Genomic DNA, 7,029 nt, shown 5'->3' with positions numbered 1-7,029 from the left:
CCTCTCTCTTCCCCTGCCTTTTGTTCTTGATCTGTGTACTCAGGCATGCAGATTACTCAAGCAGAATCAACAAGTGGACTATTAACCTAACCTGATGTGTGAGGTCAATGAATGGCTTGCAGTTCCCTTGACACCCAATCCCAGGCCTTGTACAGAATTAGCATTTCTCTTCACAGAGCAGAGGATCAGACCAAGTGTCAAGCACCTCATCAGGCAAAAATCAGCTAAATTAAAATCCAGGCCACTTGATGTGCTTTTTTAAAAAAATTAGTAATCTTTATATTTTAGAAGAGAAAAATTGAAGAGAGAGTACAGAGTTCCCATGTGTCCCCTCCACTATGCACAGTTTCTCCTATTACATCTTGCATTAGTCTGGTATATTTTTTACAATTAATAAACAAGAATATTGATACATTATTACTAACTAAAGTCCATAGTTTACATTAAATTTCACTCTTTGTGTGGTACGGTTTTATGCCTTTTCATAAATGCGTAATGTCACGAATTCACCATTACAGTACCGTACAGAATAGTTTCACTGCCCTAAAAATCCCCTGTGCTTCATCTAATTATCCATCTCCACTCCCTCCAAACTCTTGGTAACTACTGACCTGTCAACTGTCTCTGCAGAGCAATGTCTTTTCTCTAATGTCATATACTTAGAAACATACGGTATGTAGTTTTTCAGACTAACTTCTTTTACTTAATAACTTGCATTTATAGTTCTTCCATGTCATTGTGCGGCTTGATAGCTCATTTATTTTTAGTGCTGAATAATATTCCATTGTGTGGATATACCAGAGTTTATTTATCCATTTACCTACTGAAGGACATCTTGGTTGCTTCCGAGTTTTGGCGATTATGAATAAAGTTATTATAAACATTAATGTGCAGGTTTTTGTGTGGACAGAAGTTTTCAGCTCAATTGGGTAAATATGTAGGAGCACGATTGCTGGATCATATGACAAGACTATGCTTAGCTTTGTAAGAAACTGTCAAGCTGTCTTCCAAAGTGGCTGCACATTTTGCATTCCCATCAGCAATGAGTGAGTGTTCCTGTTGCTCTGCATCCTCACCAGCATTTGGATTTTAGCCTCTAATAGGTACGTCATGGTGTCCCACTGTTATTTTCATTTGTAGTTCGTTAATGACATGTGATGTTAGGCATCTTTTTATGTTTATGTGTGCCATCTGTATATCTTCTTTGGGGAGATTTCCAGGCCTTTTGTTCATTGTTAATTGGATTGTTTTTTATCTTACTGTTGTGTTTTATGAGTGCTTTGTATATTCTGAATACAAGTCCTTTATTAGATATGTTTTTTGCAAATATTTCCTCCCAGAACTGCTTTTGTAGAGCTGGAAACAGTGCTCTTTCAAAAAGACATTATGTTACTTACATAGATCAGTGAAATGCAATTAGCTACAAACGTGTAGTAATGGCCTTAAAAGTGCCGACTAACGCCTGAGGGTATATAAACTATTTTACTGCTTTTTATGGTAGTAAAGCACTTATTTTTTGGAATCTTTCTGGAAATATCCATTTTTATGGTTAAACTGGCTTGAGCTCCAGTGACAAGTTGATTAGATCTTACATCTTAAAAATCCTTAACGTTAAAGGGATAAAGCTGCCTATATACTTAAATTCCAAAGGAAAACTTGATATTCACCGTTTAAAGGCCAAAGACTATTTCTTCTAATGATATTCTAAAATAAAGAGTTGTACAGTGCAAATCCTTATTACCACTTTAAAGTGTTGCCTGCCACACAGCCAGTGGTTGTCATAATGGAAATGATTTCTCACCTTGGTTAGGAAGATGTGGGCTCCATTGTGGCTCAGAGCTTAGGTTGGATCAGATACTGCAGCATCCAGGCTTTAGAGTTTTCAAGGCCCATGCTCAGTTCTGCTACCTCTGATGCATTAGCAAGGATTTTTCCTCTTCTTACTCAAGGAAAACTTTATATATATATACAGTCCTGTGCTGCATGACAATGTTTCCGTCAACGACAGACCACGTATGTGACAGTGGTCCCATAAGATTAGAACCATATAGCCTAGGTGTGTAGAAGGCTCTACCATCTAGGTTTTTGTAAGTACACTCTATGATCTCACAATAACAAAATTAGCTAATGACACGTTTCTCAAAATGTATCCCTGTCATTAAGCGGTGCATGACTGTATATAAAATGTTCTTGCTGAGAAACTCTGGAGGACACTTGAAGTTTTTCTTTTAGTTAGAGAAGCTTGTATTTTCTTGCCTGAAGGAAATGAGGTCTTTAGCTAGAATAGTCAATATTTCCCCTTTCTTTTAGTTGTGCTGTCATAAACCATCTGCTCGAGATGATTAATTTTGATGAAATTTGGCTAATAGTTATCCAAATAAAATTTGATGTTTGCTTTGTGCGGTGGTAGAAAAATACAACATCTCATGACATTGATCATCTTCAAAAAGTGAGTCACATTTCATGAGGAAATAAATTTGAAGAAAGAATATTGTAAAGGCAAGGAAGTATTTTCCTGGAAGGCTAAGGAGAGGTACTTGTTATATGTGTCGAAATCAGGGATTTAATGAAATGAAGAAGTCAATCTTAATGACCACTGCATGATGTTTGTACAAGTCTTTAAATCAAAGAGCTCAGGATTCTATTCTGTTGAAGTCAAAGCAGCCTGTCCTATTACATATTAGTGATTTTTATTATAGGTAATAATATAATTCAGTAATTTTCCAACCATTAAGTATTAGGACAAGCTAACTACTGTGATAAACAATTCTAGTCTTAATATCTTAACATAGTAAATATTTACTTCTTGCTTATGTCATGGTACAGTGTGGGCTGGAGGGACGGTATAGTAGGGTCTACTTCACATGGTCATTAAGGTCTTGCTCATTCATCTAAAGAGTCCCCCATCCTTAGGCCTTTGGAATCCTCTTCTGGATCCTCTGCATCTGACCTGCAATGAGAGATGAGAAGATGAGAGGTTTTTTATGGATCAGTCTTGGAAGTAGCAAACATCATTTCTGGCCCATTCTCCATTGGTCAGTCACATATACCTGCCTATTTATGATGGGGGCTGGGAAATGTAGTCTCACTATACGCTGAGGAGGAAAATAAAACAGGATTTAACAAATCAAAGTAGTCTCTCTCACTTATGACTACACTAAAAGAAAAAAAATCTGTGTAAAGAAGAATGTTAGTAGCTATGAGAACCTTCAAAATAGAATGAAATTTATAATTACATTGATTATTTATATTCTTTCTATACTTTTAGGAAGAACTTACTTTCTAAACTTATTCTTGTGTTTTTTGGAAGTCAAATACTCAAACCTAAACCTTTCCGCTGAATAAATGGTCATGCATGAATGAATGAATGGGAAGAATGACATTGTTTCCATTTGACAATGTTGGTGAACAGTGGAAGAAATTTTTTTCATCTTTAAGGAACAAAGGTATCGACAATGTTTTATTATTAGTTTTATATTAATACTATTTCAACTTTCTATTGCTCTACAACAAATCACTCCAAAACTTAGTGGCTTAAAAGAGCAACAATCGTTTTATTATTTCCTCACAATTCAGAAATTTGGGAATGGCTCAGCTGGGTAGTTCTGGATTGTCTTTCACATGGTAGTAATCAGATGGTGGCCGGATCTGTAATATCAGCGTGGTGAAGCAGCTGGGGGTAGAGAGAGACAATATGGAGGAGATGCTATTTGTGGAATCTTAGCCTCTCTCTGTATGGTCTCTGCATAGTCTAGTTTGGGCTTGTGGCAGCAGGGCAGTCAGATTCCTTAGATAGATGCTGAAGTCTTCAAGAGATATTTTTCTGCCTTGAAGTCTCCTTAGCTAGACTTTTAGGTTCATTAGATACATTTTCTATGTTCTATATTGCTTCCAGTGACAGTGCTACCAAACTTTCTACCTCATGTAACAAAGCTCCCCTTTCCTCCAGCTTCCAATAACATTTTCCTTACTTTCCTTTAAGCTCTCATTGGCAGTCTCTTCAAGAACCTTCAGGATTCTTCTGATGTTCTCCTCGAGGCCCTTACTCACAGCCTCCTTCGGGCTCTTCCACCTTCCACTCACTTCCCAGAACCAAAGCCAATGCCACATGGTCTAGCTTTTGTAACAAGAGCTCCCTACTCCAGGCACTAATATATTTCATTTACGTATTTCTGCATCATAAACTACCACAAAAGTTGTTGGCCTGAAAGAACAACAATCCTTCTATTAGCTCTCACAATTTCTGTACCTCAGGAATTTGGGAAGGACTCAGACGGCCAGTACTGGTTCCGAATCTCATGCAATCTCAGTCAAGTCATGCTGCAGCTGGAACCACAGCTGACAACCTCAGTCGGTCATTGTGAGGGTTAAATGAGATGCCGAACAGTGCTTAGCGCTGTGCTCGTCATGCCGCTAGTGTTCAAAATGTGCTCATCATGCTGCTAGTGTTCAAAATGTACTAGCTCTTGTTCATTTTTGCATCCTTCATGAAACCTAGCTTAATGTTTTGCATATAGTGGATTCTTTTTAATGCTGATTTCACAAATAAAATAAGAAGGTAATGGAGTTTTAGGAACCATTTATTCGTCATTTCATTGTCTATCTCCAAGAATATTTTGGATCAAATTTATTGATCAGGAGTAAGAAAAAATTAGCACCTCAAAGATGGCACTGAATTTCACAGGCAGAGGTGAGGGTCCTGCATTTCTGTCACCTTGGCCTATTTTTGCACTCTGTAAGCCTAACCTCTGTTTCTAACAATGTGTAACTTGCACTTGTGTTTTCTTAGGAAGTTCACATTGTGTCAGAATTGACTTGTCCCACAGAGTGGAACCTCCAGTTCTCATTATTTTCAGTTCTGCTTCCATTCAGCCAACCAGTGGGTCCTCATCTAGCCAAGAGAAGAGAACAGAACTTTCTGTGGATTTCCAAAGTTGACCCTGCCTGTGTTTGGAGGGGTTGTTTTCATTATCTTAGAAGAGTGACATTCTATTGGATCTACCCAGAGAGCACGGCCAGATCAAGCTGTAAATTTTAAGGACAATTGGGAGGAGTGGAAAGATGTGGGAAGTTCAGGCAAGATGTCCTCTGACTGGTGTCCCGCAATGCTGGATGGTTCCTGTTCGCCCCTGCCTTCTGCTGCTTGGATTTTGAGGTGGCGATGGAGAGAGGAGAGGGACAAAGATACAAGATTTGTAACTGAAAAGCCTGCCAAGGGACTTGTACTAGTGTTTACCTTTGGCATATGTTTGAAGGAAGAGAAGGAATAAAAACCCTCTTAAAAATGCCGCACACTTTAAAACCTGACATCTGACTAACCTATGGATTGCTATTATTGGGGATCAGCCCAAATTGACACCTTGAAAACATTCTGAGGTCAAGAAACTTCTAAAAACATTCTTAAAGTTATTCTCTTGGCACCTCGTAGAATCTTTTCAGAAAAGAAAATTTGCTCAAGGCAGCTTTTCTTGGTTTGGGAATATATTACTTATGCGGACACCCCCGTCCCCGGTCAACTGAAGTCAATCCTCGAATATGAAAACAGCCGCAGGCCCGGGGAGGCAGTTTCTGGCTGGATTTGCAGCTTGTGTTTTAATGTCCTGCTACATTGAAAAGGCGTAGGAGAAAGTTACAGACACAATGCTCGTGAATGATTTCCAGCCAGTGGAGACTAAATAGATTTCTGGAGAGAGAGAGGATTGGAAAAGTCCCAGTGTTCATCTCATTGGTTTCTGTTCAGAAAACCACCACGCCCAAGTCATCCTTCTGGACTTCTGCTGCCCTCTTAGTTTTCCTTACGTTGAGTGTGCATTTCTATAAGGAGTGAGATGAGTTGAAAAATTGTGTGCCATTTCAGAAATAAAATCAGGTTTGGATCTGGATGTCAAAGGATTGAATGAAGACTTGCATTTCACAAAAAGTTTCACTTTTTTTTTTTTTTAAGTCCACTTTAGAAAATGCTACCCTGAATAGTAACTGACGATGTCAGAACAACTGGAACAGTTAAGTGGAAAGTATTAGTCCATAAAATTTACAACATGGACAAAAGAGGAGAAGTTAATTTTCTGCTCTTAGCAAATGTAAGTATTTATTACCGCTGTCAGCATTTGGAATTTGCGTCTATTGGTAAAGTTTAGAAAGCTTCATAAGACATATGGAGATATTACTCTAGCTGATAAATTTGGAATCCTAGAATCTTAGGGAATTTAGAATCTGCATTTGGTTTCAAAATATCTTCTTAAAAATAATATTCCATGTGTAATTTAATGTGAAATTAACCAGATTTTGAGGCTTTTTCCTTTTTTATGCTGGATAGACTCTTCTCATTAATGGCTTACCCCCCTGATTCTAATGTTAAGTAGATCTGTGCCTTCAAGAGACAGAGTCCTGTGTTTTAGGGGGCAGACTTCTATTTTGTATTCTCAGGTTACCCATCGAAGGCATCAAGTGCAGGCAATTTCCAAGAATATATGGAATAGGTCCCAAGAATCATTGAAAGTTCTAGAACTTTGAATTCTCAACTATGAATCTTGAGGATAAATGCCTATAAATGTATGTATGTCTGAGTGTGGGGCTGCCATTCCTGTCTCAGCATTCCCACGGTGGAACACAGAGTGAAGTGTGAGCACGGGGTTTCTATTTAGGGGAGAACTTTTGAAAACTTATGAAAAAAGAAATAAAGTCAATAATGCTGCTTATGGTGATCTGAGCCCCGCATGGATTGTGAGAAGGCTTGGACTTTGGTCTTAGGCCTCTCTCTTAATTGTGCCAAGGTGTTCCATTTTTTATGGCTTAAATCGTGTCCTATCGTGTATAATTTCTTACTTTTTACACACCTCTTGGCATGAACATAGTTTATTTTAAGAGTTACTGGTTTGTAGGTGAAAGCTTAGTAGTTTTATAGGCTTTCTTTTTTTAGGGGGGGTTTAATCTATGAAGAAGGTGTAAATTTTTGGACTTTCTGATCTGCTAAGCCCTTCTCCATGAATCAATGGCAAACTGAAATGAGAAAACTAACCACGAACGAAT

Source organism: Ceratotherium simum, chromosome 19, assembly GCF_057802395.1.
Source record: "Ceratotherium simum simum isolate JZ-2026a chromosome 19, ASM5780239v1, whole genome shotgun sequence".
Taxonomy (NCBI): Eukaryota; Metazoa; Chordata; class Mammalia; order Perissodactyla; family Rhinocerotidae; genus Ceratotherium; species Ceratotherium simum.
Note: the sequence above shows the minus strand (reverse complement) of the source record.